This window comes from Prenolepis imparis, unplaced genomic scaffold, assembly GCF_030444845.1.
Source record: "Prenolepis imparis isolate NDT839.2.m4 unplaced genomic scaffold, iyPreImpa1.0 SCAF_7, whole genome shotgun sequence".
NCBI lineage: Eukaryota > Metazoa > Arthropoda > Insecta > Hymenoptera > Formicidae > Prenolepis > Prenolepis imparis.
In genome coordinates this window covers 17,129,883-17,152,293 of record NW_028141165.1, presented here as the reverse complement: position 1 = coordinate 17,152,293, position 22,411 = coordinate 17,129,883, and the positions used below count along the sequence as shown (strand labels likewise).

At 39.4% G+C, this 22,411-nt stretch overlaps 1 pseudogene; it reads right to left on the bottom strand.

The window, feature by feature from the left end:
- Nucleotides 1-6,651: 6,651 nt before the first annotated feature.
- Nucleotides 6,652-6,872, bottom strand: LOC145939194 (U2 spliceosomal RNA; annotated as a pseudogene).
- Nucleotides 6,873-22,411: the final 15,539 nt, after the last annotated feature.

Below are 22,411 nucleotides of genomic sequence, written 5' to 3'. Positions count from 1 at the left end.
ACACACACCGGCGTACGTGTCAATCAACACTCCGAGGCGATTTAAAGACCCGCATAATATCCGGAGCTTTAACGACAAGCGTTACACACACACACCCACACGCACACTTGTAAATACGGACACATAGATTAATAAACTACATATGTTATAACCAAATAATGTTCCCCGGAGGGGCAAGCCCCCCCAGGGTGCAATACAATATGTCGGCTTTAAAGCCGCGTGCAGAAATAATTTCATTGGCGGGGGACAATAGCCCCCCCCCCGCCACTGGGCACCATGCAATAGAGCTTTGAGGGGGCCTAGGCCCCCCCAATCTCATGAGTTAAAAGAAAATAAAAAATCGTCGCCCCGGCTGACTGACCAGGGCGCCGATCCTCCAACAACGCATGCAATACATCCGCCCCCGGTCTACGCAAGCAAATAAAACAGATCCGAGGGCGGACACGCGGCGAGTAATTAAAAAAAGAAAAATGTCACGCGAAATTCACTCTTGTCATTCATACACGGAGCCCACACACATTCAAACAAACACACTCATGCACATCAACGATCGCACGCACAATATATAAATAAATAAAAATAAATAAGCACAAAATAAGTAAAAAAAAAATAAATAGGCGCACATACAAGTAATGAATAAAATAAAAAAATAAGCGCAGGCAGGCATACATAGTCGCAAAATAAATAAAAATAAATAGGCGCAAACAGACATACCATGTGGGCAAGACACGCGACATTCATTCTCCTATAATTCACGCGGAGCGTCACGACCATCAGCCGACGGGCCAACGCCGGCGAATCGCTCGCGGCGGAGTCGCGAGAACCCCATTCGCGGAGGAACGGGAGGGAGCAGCATACTGGCGCACGCCGGACACGTGCTCCACGTATATGTCCCTTGACCAGCGAATAGTATCCGATACAATGAGGCGGCGCATCAACGAGGCGTACGCGTTAGTCACGCGCAGTTCTCGGAGCACCGCCTCATTGATCGGATCCCATGAGCCGAGCGCGCCGACGACGAAGGCCGTCACGACGACCCGGTATCCCCTCCGCTGGAGCTCCTCCGCTAGAGGTGAGTACTTTTCGACCTTCCTCACCCTAGCCTCATAGAAAGCCTCCAGCCGATTTTCGAAGGGGACCGTGACGTCGCATATGACGACACTCTTGGAGGGCTCGTGCCTAACGACAAGGTCAGGCCGTAGCTCCCCAAGTTCCCCGCCCTCGACACGCCGGTTGACCCGCTTATCCCCCGGCAAGCGGCAAACCCTCCAGAGGCGGTGCAGGACGGCATCGTGCCTCTGCTGTATCGCGGCGGCGTGAACCCCGCAGTGCCCCAGCACATGGGGAAGGGTCTCGGCTGCTCCCCCGCATCGCCGACACCTCCGGTCGCCCTCCCCCCAACGGCGAGCGCCGTTTAGCGGGAGGACGTCCAGACGTGCCCGGTGGATAAACCTCCAATCAGCGAAGCGGGTGAAGCTGCCACCGCGGACGAAGTGATTGCTCACCCCGGCACGCGATGACACCTCGAACACCTTCCCCTGGTCAGGCTTGCGGAGGAGGGTGGTCTCGTACCACGCCGCCACAGCAGAGCGCAAACGGGTCACCACCTGAGCACGGGCCCCAGGCGGTATCATCACCGTCGCGCCCCTGGATTCTCGGCACACCAGGACCAGCTCCTCGGTCGGCGCACACCATTCCCAACGGAGCGACAACCTGTCGGACTGCCTCCGGGCAGCGTTCCGAGCCCTCGACCACAGAGAGCGCTCTCCTCCGTCGCGTAGCCTCCCCTCGAGCGAGCCCGAGAGGAAAGCCGCGACATCCACGTTGCTAGGTGGTTGGCCGATGCGCCTGGCTACAACCCCCCTCAGAGACGCCCACGCGAGCCCCCTGACCGTCTCGCAGCCAGCCGTAAGCATACGGAAGGCATGCGCGACGGACAGGACGTCCGCGAGGTCGGCCAGCGGGAGCAGTCCACAGCCCCCCCGGCTGGGAGGGAGGTAGACTATCTCCGCGCTTGTTCTCTGCGGGAGATTGAGCCAGGCCTTGGCCGTCCTGCGTATCTGCAGGTCCGCGGTCTTTAGCGGACGCTTCTCCATGGCCGCTCCCCGCAGCAAGAAGTCCATCCGCGGCAGGATGTTAGAGGCCGCGGTCTCCACCTTCTGCCACGGGGCGAGGAGGGATCGGTCCACCGCCCGAAGATCCTCGAGGAGGCCACCGATGGTCCGGAACGGCGTCGCGTCAACCGCGAAGCCGGTCGGCACGCCAAGATGGTGGTACGGCTCGCCGTTCGCCAGGTGATGAACGGGCTGTCCCTGGATGGCGAACTCCGTCGGTAGGACCCTGCCGCCCGCCCCCGCACCAATGTGCAGGGTGGCACATTTGGCAGGGTTGAACCGCAACCCCACCGACGAAGCCGCACCCTCCGCGGCGGCCAGGAGCCGCCGCATTCCCTCAGGGGAATCGGCAACGATCGCCAGGTCGTCCGCGTACGCCAAAATATTGCGGCGTAAGCCCAATATATCGTATCCCGCATCGACATCGGCGACTGCGCGCAACACCGGGTCGATGGCGAGATCGAATATAATTGGGCTCAGCGGACACTGCCGAACTCCCGAGCGAATCGAGACAGGCGCGGTGTAACCCCCGGCGGTCCGCACCCGCGTGGAGCACCCGTCGTACATGGAGTCCCATATACTCCGAATGCCCCCCGGCGCCCCGGAGCGAACGAGAGCGCGGCGGACCGCCGCGTGCGGGATCGAGCCAAACGCGTTGGAAAGATCCAGCCACGCGACGACCGCCTGCCGCCGAGTTCTCCGCGCATCAGTCAGGATCTCCTGCAGGACAAAGTTGTGCTCGTAGCACCCCTCGTCCCGCAGGAATCCCTTCTGTGCCGGACACAATTTACGATTTCTGACCGCCCAGCCGGTCAAACGGTCGGCGACGAGCGCGGCGAATAGCTTGGGGGTCGTGTCCCCCAGCGCGAGAGGACGCCAGTTCTCCAGGGACTCCCGATCCCCTTTTTTAAACAGGAGAACTGTGTTGGAGGTCTTCCAGGACGCCGGGACTGTCTCGAGCCTATAACAGGTGTTGAATACGGAGGTGAGGAGCCGCGCCCCGGGATCCGCCGCACGGAGGTCACGGTAGGCGATACCGTCAGGCCCCGGCGCAGAGTTCGTCATGCGCCGGAGCCGACGATCCACCTCTCGCTCCGTGAACGGATCCATCAGGAACGCAGCATCCTCCTCCTCCTGGCTCGAGGGGTCAGCGCGCTCCACCTCCGCGGCGGCGCCAGATCCTCCCCTCCGCGGTACAGTCGTTCGAAGTACTCCTGGACCTGTCGACTCGGCACCTGGCAGAAGTCGGCAGGTCCAGATAGCACCTCTCGGACCGCCTTGCGTCGGTTCGTCCTGTACAGCGCCTGTATGCGGGTGGCTTCACGCACCCGGTCCCCGCGTCCTTCTCCTGACTGCGAGGGACCGGCCCGCGCCGGCCCCCCGCTTCCGCTGGCGTCCCCCCGCGCCGGGCAAACCCCCTCGCCGCGCCGCGCTCGCGCCTCTCGCGACCGACCAGGGCGGTCGCGGGCGTCGAGCGCATCGCCGTCGGTCACTCTCGCTGCATCCTCCCCGAGGAAGTTCGCGACCGAGGCCGCGAACTCCTCCAGGTCCGCAATCGAGGCGACGGTGTCGGCCCGCCCAACCAGCTCGTCACGGGCGACCAACCGTGCCCGCCTGCGCTGCCTCGCGGCAGCCGCAGGCGCCGGTCGATCGTCGGACGGCCGGCCAGGCGCCACCCCGACACGCCGCGGACCTCCACCTCGGCGGTGCACCCCGCCTCCGCGCACAATGGACTCCGGCGGTGACGTCCCGCTCGCTCCGGTGCAGCCGGTCGCAGGCGCCGCTCCCCGCCGTCGGCACACCCCGCGGGCATCTCCGCGAGCACCCGGATGTCCAGCTCCGTTGTTACCGCTGCCGCCACCCGAGGCTCCCTCCGCGTCGTCCCTCCGCGTCGTCCCTCCGCGTCGTCCCTCCGCGGTGCAGCTCCCGCGACTCGAACACCTGAAATCGATTTTACTAAAGTTTTTTGCAAAACCACCGAGCATGGTCTTACAATATTCGCCGGCGTTTTTGGCGGGGGACCGGGCACCACCCGCGGCCCCGCCGCCGCCGGACTATCCTCATCCGAGGAGTCGTCGCCGATCCGACGCCTCGCCCTTCTCCCATAAGCTCACCCTCCACGGCCCATCCCGCGAAGCCCCCTCGTCCTCCTCCGAATCCAGCGCCGCTGCCGCCGGATACCGCCGCCCCATCTCCCCGGATGTCGTGGGGGTCCTCTCCTCCTCGGGGCGCGCCCGCATGCACGGCGACGGTACCTCCACGATCGTCGGGAGGTTCGGAGAACGGAGCGGAGTGCTCCGTCTCCTTGCGGGGACCCCCGTCGACATGACGGGGGACCCGCACGTCGTCGTCGTCACCGTCGCCGTCGTCAGGGTGGCAGGCATCGACGTCGCGGGCAATGCCGGTGGCGTGGTCATGAGGGGGACCCCCGCAGGGCTGCCGCATAGTATACACGGCGAGCCAGGGGCCCCCGGGGGGGGCGTGTTCCCACGCTGCAGGGGCGACGACCTCATCGGTCCCCGCGCCCCCCCCCCCCCGAGCCTCGCGACGCCGAAAGCGCAGCGTCCAGATTGCGCACCGCGGGGCCGGCAGAGGTGGTCGGTCGTGTCGCGCGCGTCGTCTTCCTGGACGACGCGGCTGGCACGTGCGACCCCCGCGGTGCGTCTTTCCGCATGGATCTCGTAACCCGCCTCGCTTCCACGTCGCTCTTCTCGACCGGCACGCTGGACGCCCGAGATCTGCTCCTGGTGGAAGGACCCGCTCGGATGTCGATTGATGAGGTCCTTCTCCGTGTGCCTCCGCCGCCGCCGAAGGGAGGCGAATCGTCGCTGATCGGCGACGGACGGGGAGGCAAGCGCGCCGGTCTTGACGCGCCGCTTTTCTCGAGAGGCACGCTGCTCGACCTCCGACTCCTGGACGACCCCGCCGCACCAGTGGCAAATGGCGGGGTCACGGAGGGAGCCGTGGTCCTCTTCGGCACCGCCCCTCTGGATGATGCGAGGGGAAGCGCGCGTGCCCCTCTGGACGCGGTAGGCGGGCTGCTGCTGCGGACGCTACGCTTACCTGATGACAGCCTGCCACCGGATGTTGTGGTCGGCGGACGCACCCCGGCGCCAGGAGCGACGGCCGTCGCTCCACTCGGCGCGGCACGTTCCGCCGTTGGTTGCGGCCTTCGGGAGGCGGCCGCCCTCGACGTGGTGGTCGTTGCCGGCGACGTTCTCCGCGTCGCCGAGTTCGCTGTTGTGACGGCCGCATAGGAGGGGGCCTCCGCTGTAGGTGGTGGCGATGTGGAGGTGACAGGGGCCGTGAAGTGCAGCCTGGGCTGCCGCGAGGACACTCGGGTCCGCGACGACTCTCCGGATGCTGAAGTCGGCGGCGGGGCCGCGTCCGATGTCCGGCTCCTCGCACCTGAAACCACATCGACTTTAATATTTTTCCGACGGGTGCCGCTCGCTCCGCGACCCAGCGCGCCACCCGAGGGAGCCCCTGCATGCGTCCTGTCAAAATGCGCCTTTACCGATTTTAGAGGTAGGCCCCGGTGCCCCGGAACTCGCACGTCGCGCATTTATATTGCAGGGTGTCCCCCGGGTGGCATTTCTTTAGATGTTTAGCGAGATGCGCCGGGTCGCAGAACTCGCCTCGTGATTTAATTGCGCTGTCCTCGCTTAGCCAGCACCGGGGACATTTAATCTTCCCCGCTACCGGGTAATCGAGGACAACCTCCTGGGGATTCTGCCCGTGTGCCATGCCGCGATGACCTGTGGATCAGGCCTTAACCCGGTGTATCAGGCTTTAATATTCCGCCCGACAGATCCGCCGAGTCACGCAAACGCATGCGGGCAAAGCGAACGCACAGATAAATAAATAAATAGAAACAAAAAAAATATAAATTTGACTCGGCAGAGGTTAGTCGGGCGGTTTGAGTAAATTAATTAGTTGGACGCACGGTGCATTCGCGAACCGCACCCACGCGCCCCTAACCTCTCTTGGTTGTCGCCGGATGTATGCGAGGCTATTGCACGATTATTGCACGATTACAGGACGCGCGGTCGGTGCACCACGTGCCGACGGACCGCGCGATACTCCCGACACGTGCCGTCGGCACACGACACACACACGCGGATCACACGTGGAACGCGGGGGCGACGTGCAACGGAACACCCGATCCTCAGCTCGCGAACCACGCGCCGACGGACCGCGGAACCACGCGTCCGCGGCGATCCGTCGGAACGCGACACTCTACACACGGACGCACGCCGCACCCGCGCTCCCTAACCCCAAATGCACCGCACGTCCACGTGGCACACGGACTCCCAGGGCACCCGCGGTCGCGACACTCGTTGATCACTTCGCGGCCGGGTAAAAAGAGAACGCGAACACACACTCACGACGCAACGGTCAATCAATAAAATCAATCCCGGCCTTCGGCTCTCCTCGCACGACACTACCCGCTGACACTGATTTTCGGGAGCCGGAGTGCACTACGGGTGTCCACCGCTAATGAGCCACCACAATAATGTTAATTACTTTTAGGTTAACTCATTAGGCCGTTCCTGACGGTACTGCAATGCCAGGCCGACCCGCGGTAGAGTCGGAGCAAGCTCCGGTCACCCGCCCGGTTCCAAAAATCAGTTTAATATTCTGAATCCCCTATGGGGATTGTATCAGATATTAAGCTGATAAGAACTACATTCGTTGTCTCACCCTTTTTATGAGTCCTGATCCCGACCGAGTTATTCCGAGCTCGCGAAAAGCGATCGTTACAATATTATATATACATACATATAATATTATATTTATCTACTTATTAATAATAAATTTATCTGTTTATTTATTTATTTATCTATTTATTTACCTATATTTATTTATTTATTTATGATACATCTTCGCTTTATTAGTCTGCTTCCTCTTTCTCCCTCCTCTATTTTCTTCTTCTTTTCTCTCTTTCTCTCTCTCTCTCTCTCTCCCTTTCTTTTTTTTGTCTTTTCTTTTAACGACTGGTGTAAAAAAACTTTCATTGTTTATCTAAAGAGATCGATATTTTTTTCTTTTTATACACTCAATATACTGCCCTACTATACTATATTCCCTAATGTACTATTTAAGGACACAGACTTCTATATATTATCTAGACTGCTAATACAGGCTTTGCGCGAATGAAGCCAATTGAAATGACACGCATTATAGCATTTTGCGAAAATATATTTTACAAAATGTCATGTATCACTTACACATCGCTTCATGTACATTATCGATCACTTATACATTGACAGGATATATGTACGTGAGGTACTTTCAAAGATGGCGTATTGTTATTTACTGACTTCAATGCAACCTGTACTAAACTATAGCAATTCAGCAGTCTAGATAATATATAGAAGTCTGTGCTTAAGGAGCCGTTACCTGCGTTATCCTGCGATGGAAAGATGGAAAGTTATAAACTGCGCTAAAAAACATTTTTTTTGTATAGAAGTATTGCACAAATACTTTTAAGTCATTTTGCGCGGGGGAACTTTTTACTATCTTATCCGGCTATAGCTTTTATCTGTGATGGTAAAAGAATTTCTTATTGACTACATAGCATCTTACAATGAACCTAAAATAAACTTTATCATTTCAAGTTTATTTTTAAAATGCTATGGAATCAATGAAAGATTTTATTATGATATGAAATTCTTTATCAGACCGGACTATGAATATCGGTCTTAAAATTAATTTTTATATTTTAATGAATTTAATTCATATTTATTATTTATGCGTGCACATGTTAATCATTGTTTCTAATGTCTGAAACAACATTGAATTATTCTAGTTAGAAAATAATATATTTAACATAAAAGCTATATCACATATTGTATATCATATAAATATATCTCTTTCTAAAAGAATTAATTACAGAAAATCATAACTCTTAAACAGTTGCAGTTGTCATATTTTTTCAGCACTGCCATATTTAATTGTAAGTCTTCTGCTTAAACGCCGTTCAAACTCGTTAACCGGTCAAAAATTGGCGTTTACGATAAACGCCGTTCAACTGAGTTAAACTTTCACTAAAAACTTGGTGGAACGCAAAATGTCATTTAAATTCGGTTTAAATTTTGAACCATGTTGGAGGAATCGGGCATTAAAGTCTGTAACCGGATAAGATGGTAAAAAGTGCCCCCGTGCGAAATGATTTAAATTTAAAAGTATTTGCACAATACTTCTAAACTAAAAAGAAAAGTTTTTTAACGGTTCATAATCCTTCATCCCTTCTCTTTCCTACATAGCAAAAACATGTTCTTTTTAATTTAATTTTTTTAACGTGTTTATGCTTATTCTTGATATACATTTTATAAGTAAGAATTCTTGATATAAAAGATATGTTAATAAGAAAAAATGTTATTTGTTTAAAAAAAATTTTTTTTGAATTGTTTTAATTGTTTAAATTTTAAAAAATTTCTAAAATTAAAAAATGTGATTTTTACAAGATTCTTATAGAGCTGGCGCCTTGAAAAAATTCTCGAATATTTCTTTCAAAAAAATGATAATTTATGCAATTTATTCAGAATTTTTCGATTAGTGCAAAATATTAAAAAAATTAAAGACTATTTTTATAACTATTTTTAATCATTTTAAAAACTATTTTTACATAACGCTATTATTCACATAAAATACATATAAATCTAAACTTATACATTTAATCTAGTTAAATATAAATATTTTAATATATATATAACATAAATATTTTAAATTATTTTACAAACTTATTGAAATATGTTTTAATAAATATAAGCGATAAAAAGTTTATAATGTAAGCATTAAAATAGATAGTTATATTAATAAATAGTTATATTAATAACTATTCATAACTAGATTTAATGCATAAATTTAGATTTATATGCATATAAAAAATAGCGTAAAAATATGGTTTTTAATTTTTTGTTGCACCAATCAGAAAATTCTTTCTGAATAAATTGCGTAAATGATCAATTTATGAGAGGAATATTGGAGAATTTTTTTCAAGGCGTCCTCTATAAAAACCCTGTAAAAATCGCATTTTCTAATTTTAGGAATTTTTTAAATTCAAACAATTCAATAAATCAATTTAAAAAAAATTTTTTATAAAGAAGAAACATTTTTTCTTGTTAACATATTTTTTATATCAAGTATTCATAAACATAAAACACAAGAAAATTTAAATTTAAAAGACATGTTTTTTTTTACTATGTAGAAAAGGTAGGAGATGGAGAGTTATAAACTGCGCTAAAAAACATTTTTTTTGTTTAGAAGTATTGCACAAATACTTTCAAGTCATTTTGCGCGGGGGAACTTTTGACTACTTTATCCAGCTATAGCTTTTTTCTGTAATGATAAAAGAATTTCTTGTTGACTACATAGCATCTTACAATAAACCTAAAATAAACTTTATCATTTCAGGTTTATTTTTAAGATGCTATGGAATCAATGAAAGATTTTATTTTGATATTCTTTATCAGACCGGACTATGAATATCGGTCTTAAAATTAATTTTATATTTTAATGAATTTAATTCATATTTATTATTTATGCATGCACATGTTAATCATTGTTTCTAATGTCTGAAACAACATTGAATTATTCTAGTTAGAAAATAATACATTTAACATAAAAGCTGTATCACATATATATCATATACAGGGAGTCACTTAAAGACCGCCCACTAAGTACATAGCGTTATTCCTTACCAAAAAATAAGTCGAAAAGTCCTGAACAATTTTTTTTTTAACATCGAAACAAGGTGTATATTTGGAAAATTCCACATAAGTTTGCGCAACTGTTTACGCGAAGCGAGTTTCCACCCCCATCACTCCATGCTTTCAGCGCGAAACGAGGTCTATATTTACGAAATTTCACATGGGTTTGCAACTTTTCACGTGAAGCAAGGTCCACCCACATCAAAATTTGGAAAAGGCCCTATTCTACATAATTACCATAATATTTCATTTAAAAAAAATTTTAAATTTTGCTATTAAATAGAGAAAAAAGAAAAATATTTTTCAATTTAGATGAGTATTGTGATGGCAAAATAATATATTTAAATAAAAAGCTTTGCATTTTTCTCAATGATTGTTCAACACATTGTTTGTTTCATCATAATATAAAGATAAAGTGAAGAAGAACTATCTTATTACCATAAGACTTTGTTATTTTTCCAAAACTGGATTTGAATAACATTGGAAATTATTTCTTTTTTATTTGATATACTTTATTGATATATTGTTTGCATATACTTCATTCAGTGTCAGTGAAAATATAAGGTTCAAAAGGTAAATTCAAAAAATGTTTTAAAACTTTGAAAATTGGAACACATTAAATATTTTTTTTTATAAAATCAAGAGTTTTTTTACCAAACTTGCCTCTTAATGCAAGCTTTTCACGAACAGTATAACTTTTAAGAAGTATAAGTGATTCATATTGAATAAAGTACTTAAGCTGATAATTTTCAGAAGAGAAATCATGAAAAGATTGTGTATATAAAATATGTTTTACTCTTCCAGCATCTAAATAATTATTTTCTAATTTTTTTCTAACATTTAGAATCCAATCAAATGTAATGTGAATTATTTCAGTTATTTTTTGTGATGATATATCTAAATTGTTATAATATTTAGATATGAGGCCTGCACATTTATTAAAAATCTGCGTTTTGAAATTGTTTTCGTCAAATACATTATTACTATTTTTCTGAAACATATTCCTCAATCTTTTCATCAACTAATTCTGTCTTATTTAAAGTTTCTAATTTTTTCATAATTATCTAAGGAGGATGGGTAAAATCACTGGATTTTGGCCCAAGCGATGGAACCTTTTTTATGCATGTTTTCTTATATTTTTGGATGTGTTGAATTCAAATCAAACGTTATTTTCAAGGTGCACCGATGGGAAAATATTGAAAATCGCATTTAAATCTCCTCTTAGCATGACCCTTCGTCGTACTTATTTGGAATTGTGATTTGAACAGCTTGAGTTTGGTCACGATGAGATTTTCTGTAACATATTACGTATTCAGACATATTATCACTTACATGACGATATGATGATCTTGCTTTTTTAGCTAAGCTCACGCCACAAATGTTACAATCTTATCCATTCCAATCAATAAAAAAATGAAGAAATATATTATAACATCGCGCCAGAGTAATTATTGCCGGAAAATATAAATAGATAAATCTAAGCGCTCTAATAAAAATAATTTTTTTTTTTTAATAGAGCCGAATTTGACTGTAAGTCAGTCTAAATGTGAGAATAAAACTAATTTTTTTCTGAAATATCCCAATAGTATCTTGCGTGGCAAGTGTGGAAAACAATGAATTACGTCGCGCGTGAAGTTGTAGCACAAGCCGAAGGCACGAGTACGAGTGTGAATGTATCTGTATCATAAGCTGAGGCGAATGCGACAACTTCACGCGCGACGTAATTCGTTGTCTTCCGCACATGCCACATACAATATTTTTTGTAATGCTTGACTTTTAACACACACACACACACACGAGATGAGATAGCCGCCACGTTCACTTCATTGAACTTGGGTCATGCTAAGAGCAGATCTGCAATTTAAATGCGATTTTCAATATTTTCCCATTGGTGTACCTTGAAAATAACGTTTGATTTGAATTCAGCAGATCCAAAAATATAAGAAAACATGCATAAAAAAGGTTCCATCGCTTGGGCCAAAATCCGATGATTTTACCCATCCTCCTTTATATTTTTAATGTTATATCTTTAATTCCCGATTCAGCGACTTTCGGATCTATATTTTTCTCTCGCATTTAATTCTTTAGGGGGGTTTAGGGGGGTTAGAGGGGATGTATAGAATAAAAATCTCAAGTATGAGATTATTCCATACAAGACTTGGCAGTATACCAAGTAGTAAAATTCGTGCCCTATGCACAATTAATTTAATTCCAGCGAAAAAATTAAATTTCGTTGGAATACGCATCAACATCCGCGTTCGGCTCTTAAGGCCCTATCACTTATATTTGTATTTATTATGGAGGAGCCTTAATAGTAATTCTTATTGTTATATCTTTAATGTTTCAGAATGATTTTTATTTCTATGATTATAAAAAAATGTAAGGAAACAAATGCTCTTTCATAATCAGCTTCTTTTATATGTATAATTTTTGTATAATAAGGATGATGAGAATGTATACATATTGAATCAGAAATTTATTACTTGTAAATATATTTTTGCATAGATTTTAAGAAAATATATTGATGCATTTACTATATAAATAATAAATCTCAAATTATATTACTCTCTAAAATCAGCTGCTGTGTCGCCGCCCGCTACCGCGCACATGTCACACATCGAAGGATCCGCTATTTAACGACGGCTCGTCTTCGAGAGATCCAGTAGCGTTGGCGGATCATCCCCAGAGTCAGCTGAACGCTGCCGTGCAACGTTCGCCCATGACACGTCTCGACGAATGCCGGGTGAATGTCAACTCGCCCGGCAGAATCATGGGATGACGCTCATCGTAGGACAGGATGGCGTGCTTTAAGCGTCCACCAACTCAAAGGAGCTTCTGGCGATCTAAAAAGTAAAAAGGAACTCAAACGAATAAGTGAGTTAGATTTTATTAGCGCGCGGCCCTGCTGAATCACCTTTAACTCATCCTTATAGGTTTCAGCCTGCACTCGTCGGATTCACAGGAGACGCGCGTCCTTCAGTTCGGCTGTCGACAGGGTACCACCAGGAAGATGAGGCGGCTTGTGGCTGGCTGGACCCTCCCTCCCGCAGTCGAAGTCAACGCTGATCTGGATGTCGGCGGTTGGAGACATATGTACATCATGTGTATCGGATGTCCTTGGATCCAACCCAGGGCGACCATAAGTGCAGTGGGGCCTTCGAGAATCCGAGCGTCGTATGGACGTAAGAGGCAAGTTTGACGAGAAGCGCGGCTACACAAAGCTCGAGGCGAGGTAAAGTTATATGTTTCAGTGGAGCGATCTTGGTTTTTGACGATTAGACTAGTAGTCCACTCCTCATGTTGTATTGTTCGTAGATAAACGACGGCATAAGCTCACTCGTAGATCTCTACTTGCAATGGAAGCTCAGCCTGGAAATTGAACCATCGCCGAGCAGACGTCTCATCAAGGGGAGCATCCCAGTTAAGGCTTTGCAGCCAAGTCTAAAAGGCGATCTTAGAACGGTGTGAGAGAGAGCGCGGATCGCTTGATGACGATCGGCACGGAGATTGTTCGGGTTAATAAGAAAATGGCGGGGTTCTTTTAAAATAACGTTATAAAAATTAAAATTAAAATATAATGTAAATAATATGTTATACCTTATCTTTGATTAATATTTTTTTTACAGAAATCAGTTGATTAAAACGTCAATTTGCTAATTAAATTTTTTAATAATAATATGTTATAAAAAATAAAATAATAATGTTTTAAATAATATGTTATAATTCTTTAAACTCGGTTAATATTTTTGCTCGAAATCAGCTGATAACTATTAAAAATATTAATCAAGTTTAAAGTATTATAACATATTATCTAAAATATTTTATATATATTATATATATATATATATATATTATTATATATATATATATATATATATATATATATATATACATTCCACACGCCAAATCAACGACTTTTTTCCCCGACCATTTTTGATTTGCTTCATTTTTTTATGTTTTTGTATCCATTGAAAGTAGCTTCTATGAATTTTTTTAGATTTTTATTTTTATCGATTTCCGAATTACACATTTAAAAAAAAATTGATTTTAACAATTTCCGAAAATTTCAAATATTTATAACTTGAAGAAAAATAAAAATTTTGTCATTAATAAGATGGCTATTTTTTTTGTCTTTGAACGTATTTTTCGAAAAAGAAATTGAAAAAATTAAGAAAAGAAAATTTAATAATGTTTTAGTCACATTTAATCAAAATTATTTTTTTCTCCTCAATAAACTTCTTCGATTTAAAAAAAAAATGTATATCATTTTAGACTTAAAAACAAAATTTTTGAGCTGTGAAATTGGTGAAGAGTGGATTGAAATATTTTTGATTTTTTAACCATTCCGACTATTTTTCAATTTTTTTTTTTAAATCGTATTTTTTTGGTATTTTACACCACTCTGATTTAAAAAATAAGTATTTACAAAATTAATAGACACTCATTTCTCTTAAAGCATCAAAGGGTCAGGAAAAAAGAAAATTCCAATATATTTAAAAAATTAAAAATATTTGAATTTTTTTTTCTCACCCTTAAAACCCTCAAAACTTCAAAAAATAAGTGTCTGTTAATTTTATTAATACTTATTTTTTTAATCGGAATGGTGTAAAATACCAAAAATACAATTAAAAAAAAATTTTTTAAAAAATCGAAAATATTTTAATCCCCTTTTCGCCAAGCCCTTTTAGCTAAAAAATTTTGTTTTTAAGTCTAAAATGATATACATATTTTTGAAAAAGATCGAAGGAGTCTCATTGAGAAGAAAAATAATTTCGGTTAAAATTGACTAAAACACTATTAAATTTTCTTTTTTTAATTTTTTAAATACTTTTTTCGAAAAATACATTTTAAAAAATAACCACCTTATTATTGACAAAATTTTTATTTTTCTTCAAGTTATAAATAAATCAATTTAAAAAAAAAATGTGTAACTCGGAAATCGATAAAGATAAAAATCTAAAAAAATTGATAGAAGCTACTTTCAATGGATACAAAAACATAAAAAAAGATGAAGCAAATCAAAAACGGTCGGGGAAAAAAGTCTGATTTGGCGTGGAATGCTCCATATATACAGGGTGTCCCGTAAAGACCGGATCAACTCTTCAGGGTAGATTCCTGAGATCATTTTAAGACGAAAATCCTAATACCAAAATATCGAGGCTATAATAGTTTTTAAATTAAGCATTTATAGTTAACGAATCAGACCGCCTAAAGTTGGCGCGCTCAGGGGTGACACAACGCAAAGTGCTAACGGCGAAAACTGACTATCGCCCCTCTTGTTAATATTGATATAAAGGTTATTTATCCAAAAATAAGATTGCTCATGTTGATATTTTTATAAACGTGCATTATTTAACATAACATTTTTTTTAAATATTGAAAGTGGACATTTTTTACTTTTACGTGATACATAAAACGCAAGCTATCACAAAATATTTCTTTCAGAAATTTGCTATTAATTTCATATCTTACAGACAAAACTGTAATTATCAAATAAGTAGATATATAGTTAGCAAATGTATTTACAATTATTTAATAAAATAAGCAGATATTATTGCTAATATTCAAATAAGAATTATTCAAATACACTTTAAACGTTTCATTAAAACAATTCGGAAAAACTAAAAACATTTAATACACTAAATTAATACCTTAAATAATTCTTTTAATACATTAATTTAACAAAAACAATAAATAATTAATTAATTATTGTTTTTGTTAAATTATTTAATAAAATAAGCAGCTATTATTGCTAATATCCAAATAAAACTCATTCAAATACAATAACAAAAAAGAAATTCAAGCAACTTATTAAATTCACATCTTACTTGGATTTCATTCTCAAATTGAAAAAAAACCTTTAAGATCAAATCTGAATTTTTTATGGAAAGAACTTAAAAAGATGAACACTTTCACACCTCAAACGTTTTTTTTAGAATTTTCCAAGTGGTAGTTATAACTTTTTGAAATTGGCCTTTTTCGAACTTTCATACTAAATAACTTCTGAACGGATCAACGTATCAATCTCCAGTTTGTGCCAAAAATTTTCTTTTTTCATTTTAAACGATATAAAATATAGCAAGTATTTTTGTATCGCCAGTGAAGAATAAAATTAGGAATAACTGTAGACGACCCAACTGGCTTAATTGATTTTTATTAATTTGATGTCATATAAAAATACAGACTACGTTTCGACCTTTGGTTCAGGTCCTTATCAAGTCTAAAATTATATAAAAAATAATAATACGAATATATCAAAAAGAAAATCATTTTATGGATGTATAGCGTAAACCAAGTGATACTAACGATTGGTATAAAGTAAATCATTTAAACATACCTTACGTAACATTTAATAAAATTTCAACAAGTTAAACTTCTCTAAATACATATGATGTGTCAACTACCGTTTCATAGAGATGGTAAAGAACGAACTAAGTTAAACATCCTTAATTATTCTATCATAAATAGGATTTAAATTCTCTGTGTCTTTATGTAGGTTAATCGTGTTGTTATATTTTCTTATATAAAACATTTCGGCTATCTCTCTTTTCCTAGTATGTGTTTCCTGATGTAAAATATTAAAGGTTGTCCATTTAAAGTCATGTAAATATTCATTTCTATGTTTGCTTATAACGTTCTGGTTACTACTATGCAATTTTATGTTATTCCTATGTTTTTTTATCCGAGTATATTTAGGTGTCTTTTAGTTTGTCCAATGTATGTAGCGTCGCAGTCGTTGCAATCGATCTTATATACAATCTCGGTCATATCCGCTTTAGGCAATTTGTCTTTTCCGCGTTTAATTACATTGTCTAGTTTTTTTGGTATCGTGTAAATAACACTTAAGCCTGTTTTCTTAATAGATCTCGCAATAATATCACTTAGTAAGTTTTTAATATACGGCATTAAAATACAAGAAGAAATATCAAAATCATTCTCTTTGTCAGCAACGTTATGAGAGTTTTTTAAAAAACATGTTCTTTTATAGATATAACGCTCGATGATCGTCATAGGAAAGCAATTATTAGACAAGATTCTTTTTACAATATGTAAGTTCCCATTATGGAAACGATCATCAGATAACAAAATAGCGCGATCAACTAAGTTATTGATGGTGTTCACTTTGTATTTAAACGGATGATTGGAATAATAATTTAAATATCTACCAGAAGAGGTGGGTTTCCAATACCAATTCGTCATAAGTTTCCCATCGTTTCTAATAACCATTGTGTCTAAAAAGTTAATCCTGTTATTTGTTTCAATTTCATGCGTAAATTGCAGTCGGTGATGATAACTGTTAAATGTAGTCAAAATAGTGTCAATTTCAGTACGCGGTACTACCGCAAAAATATCATCAACATACCTGCAATAAACTGAAATATCAAATTGTAAGGAGCTTAAACAATGTGTCTCAAGATCGTCCATAACTAAATCGGCTAAAATAGGTGAGAGGGGGGATCCCATCGGAGTACCATGTATCTGTTCGTAGAATTGATCATTGAAACAAAAACTTGTTGACTCTAATAAGACTTCGATTGCATATAAAAATTGTGCTAAACTAAAAGTTGTGTTGCATGAAATGTCCGTCCAGCGTTTTTCAATGGATTTTAAAACTAATTCTTTAGGAATGTTTGGTAATAAAGACGTAACATCAAGTGAAATCAACATTTCACTATCGTCAATATTAACGTTCTTGATTTTATTCGCGAAAGTCCAACCATCTTTAATATGGGAAAGGTTTCGTAACTGACTGTTCCAATATATCATGAATAAAGCGCGCTACATTGTAAACCGGACTCCCAAGAGACGAAACAATTATACGTAAAGGAACGTTAACTTTGTGGATTTTCGGTAAACCATAACATCGTGGGAGATTTCCGTTAGTGGTATTAAGACGTTTGTATATTGTATTATCAATCAATTTGTTATCACGCCAAGATTTAATTAAAGAATTAATTCTGCTGGATAGTTTCCTAATAGGATCTTTTTTCAGTTTAATATACGTAGATTGATCATTAAGTGACACATTCATTTTGTCAATATAATCTTTCTTGTCTAAAATTACTGTAGTTTGGCCCTTATCGGCATTAGTAACTAAAATGTCCTCGTTGTCACGTAAGAACTTATGACATTGCTTAGAGCTATTGATAATATATCTATCTATGAAGCTAGTGTGTTTCTTTTTACTAAGATATCCATGTACCGCATTTGTTACTTCGTTCCTTGTCGATTCGACAAGATCTTTGGGGATCTTAGAGCAATTAATTTCTAAGTTCTTAGCAACCTCGATAACAGTATTAATGCGGTCTTTCTTATCATTCTGTAAAACGGGCATGCCGAATTTTTCTCCTAAGCTTAAAATATCTAAAGTATTCTCAGGGATTATTTTATTACTGAGATTTACTATCCATTTCGATCTGTCAATATTATTAAAGGGGTTAAATGAAACTTTATTCTTTCGAATTAGATTGTCGAACTTTTTGATAGCGTTCATCTTTTTTGTTTGATTAAAAGTAAATAGTTTATGGTAATTAAATTCAAAAAATCTATTCAATAAATTCCGTGGAAGAAAATCAAACATTCTTTTTTCAATGATATGTAGTTTAGAATGTAAGTACTTTAAGTTAAAATTTAAATCTTTAATTTCTAAATTCAACAATCTAAGTCGAGTATGTCTAGAAAAATAATCAAATTTTTGGTTTACGCTATTACTGTGAAAAAAGATGTTCATTTTCAGTTTCATGATGTGTGTTGGAAGAACATCAAATCTTCTGCAGCGTAGTAAGAAAACTAATTGTTGTTTCGATGTAAATATCTTCTTCTTGTTATGAATCCATGATTTCAATAATAATGTGTGGTAAAATCCATATTGATCTGAGATTGTTTGAAAAAAACCATCTATCCGTGTAAGCACCATCATTCGGTCAATGTGCAATAAAATATAGCAAGTATTTTTGTATCGCCAGTGAAGAATAAAATTAGGAATAACTGTAGACGACCCAACTGGCTTAATTGATTTTTATTAATTCGATGTCATATAAAAATACAGACTACGTTTCGACCTTTGGTTCAGGTCCTTATCAAGTTTAAAATTATATAAAAAATAATAATACGAATATATCAAAAAGAAAATCATTTTATGGATGTATAGCGTAAACCAAGTGAAACTAACGATTGGTATAAAGTAAATCATTTAAACATACCTTACGTAACATTTAATAAAATTTCAACAAGTTAAACTTCTCTAAATACATATGATGTGTCAACTACCGTTTCATAGAGATGGTAAAGAACGAACTAAGTTAAACATCCTTAATTATTCTATCATAAATAGGATTTAAATTCTCTGTGTCTTTATGTAGGTTAATCGTGTTGTTATATTTTTTTATATAAAACATTTCGGCTATCTCTCTTTTCCTAGTATGTGTTTCCTGATGTAAAATATCAATCTACGTATATTAAACTGAAAAAAGATCCTATTAGGAAACTATCCAGCAGAATTAATTCTTTAATTAAATCTTGGCGTGATAACAAATTGATTGATAATACAATATACAAACGTCTTAATACCACTAACGGAAATCCCCCACGATGTTATGATTTACCGAAAATCCACAAAGTTAACGTTCCTTTACGTATAATTGTTTTGTCTCTTGGGAGTCCGGTTTACAATGTAGCGCGCTTTATTCATGATATATTGGAACAGTCAGTTACGAAACCTGTTTCCCATATTAAAGATGGTTGGACTTTCGCGAATAAAATCAAGAACGTTAATATTGACGATAGTGAAATGTTGATTTCACTTGATGTTACGTCTTTATTCACAAACATTCCTAAAGAATTAGTTTTAAAATCCATTGAAAAACGCTGGACGGACATTTCATGCAACACAACTTTTAGTTTAGCACAATTTTTATATGCAATCGAAGTCTTATTAGAGTCAACAAGTTTTTGTTTCAATGATCAATTCTACGAACAGATACATGGTACTCCGATGGGATCCCCCTTCTCACCTATTTTAGCCGATTTAGTTATGGACGATCTTGAGACACATTGTTTAAGCTCCTTACAATTTGATATTTCAGTTTATTGCAGGTATGTTGATGATATTTTTGCGGTAGTACCGCGTACTGAAATTGACACTATTTTGACTACATTTAACAGTTATCATCACCGACTGCAATTTACGCATGAAATTGAAACAAATAACAGGATTAACTTTTTAGACACAATGGTTATTAGAAACGATGGGAAACTTATGACGAATTGGTATCGGAAACCTACCTCTTCTGGTAGATATTTAAATTATTATTCCAATCATCCGTTTAAATACAAAGTGAACACCATCAATAACTTAGTTGATCGCGCTATTTTGTTATCTGATGATCGTTTCCATAATGGGAACTTACATATTGTAAAAAGAATCTTGTCTAATAATTGCTTTCCTATGACGATCATCGAGCGTTATATCTATAAAAGAACATGTTTTTTAAAAAACTCTCATAACGTTGCTGACAAAGAGAATGATTTTGATATTTCTTCTTGTATTTTAATGCCGTATATTAAAAACTTAAGTGATATTATTGCGAGATCTATTAAGAAAACAGGCTTAAATGTTATTTACACGATACCAAAAAAACTAGACAATGTAATTAAACGCGGAAAAGACAAATTGCCTAAAGCGGATATGACCGAGATTGTATATAAGATCGATTGCAATGACTGCGACGCTACATACATTGGACAAACTAAAAGACACCTAAATACTCGGATAAAAGAACATAGGAATAACATAAAATTGCATAGTAGTAACCAGAACGTTATAAGCAAACATAGAAATGAATATTTACATGACTTTAAATGGACAACCTTTAATATTTTACATCAGGAAACACATACTAGGAAAAGAGAGATAGCCGAAATGTTTTATATAAAAAAATATAACAACACGATTAACCTACATAAAGACACAGAGAATTTAAATCCTATTTATGATAGAATAATTAAGGATGTTTAACTTAGTTCGTTCTTTACCATCTCTATGAAACGGTAGTTGACACATCATATGTTTTTAGAGAAGTTTAACTTGTTGAAATTTTATTAAATGTTACGTAAGGTATGTTTAAATGATTTACTTTATACCAATCGTTAGTTTCACTTGATTTACGCTATACATCCATAAAATGATTTTCTTTTTGATATATTCGTATTATTATTTTTTATATAATTTTAGACTTGATAAGGACCTGAACCAAAGGTCGAAACGTAGTCTGTATTTTTATATGACATCAAATTAATAAAAATCAATTAAGCCAGTTGGGTCGTCTACAGTTATTCCTAATTTTATTCTTCACTGGCGATACAAAAATACTTGCTATATTTTATATCGTTTAAAATGAAAAAAGAAAATTTTTGGCACAAACTGGAGATTGATACGTTGATCCGTTCAGAAGTTATTTAGTATGAAAGTTCGAAAAAGGCCAATTTCAAAAAGTTATAACTACCACTCGTTGCATTGATTTGACAGAATTAAAATTGCTTCTCTACGATTGCAATACATACATCAATGATCTCAGCGAACTTCGATTTCATATGAAAAATGAGAAATAATTACAAAATTATAGTTTTCGTTACCTCTCAGCTGTCATCCTAGCTGTCAACTCGTCATAATACGTGCTTTGTATAATAAATATACATTTTGTATGAATAAAAAGGCAAGTTCCCTGGGATTGAGATGTACGAAAGAAAGCACTGTTACCCTCTAAATCTGAATTAGAAGCCTAATATAGAAGTATAACTTGAACTACGATTCGTAAGTATGTGTGCGTGCGTTGTAGGTGTAGTGGAGCAAAAAAACAGCAGTTATTATTTCTAAAATATTCAGATAGAGGACGTTATAAATTTTCACGTGCGCTGTTGCCACATGGATCATTATTTTGTTTATAGATAAGAATCGCGACACACTCAATATTCATGTATATATTATAATGTCGTTGAAAGCAAGAACGCGAGAAGGAATAGAAAGCAAACAAAAATTATTAATAAATATTTATAAATATATATAAATATATATAAATATATATAATATATATATATAAATATATACATATATATATATATATATGTATATATATATTATATATATTTATATCAATAAGATTATATAAAAGAAAATATAAAATATATTCAATAACAAGATTAATTGACTAGTTACAATAATACAATAATAGTACAGATATAGTATTTATGGAGAAGAAACATTCTTTAAAATGTATACATTTATTTTATTTATATATCTTATAAATAAAACAAATCTTACAACTGTACAGTTGATATAAATTGATTAATTATTTAAAATATTATATTTTTATCTATTATCAATAATATTACATATATATTTTTATTAATATTATCGCAGATCTTTTGATGTATGTATTATTATGAAATTGTACATTTTCTTGTAATTCCATGTATTATTGCGTAATAGTGTCTGATTAAAAATATTTTATTATATTATATGTAATACTATTTTCACAATTAGAGTTTATAAAAATTATCACTCTTATGCTATTGTAACTAGTC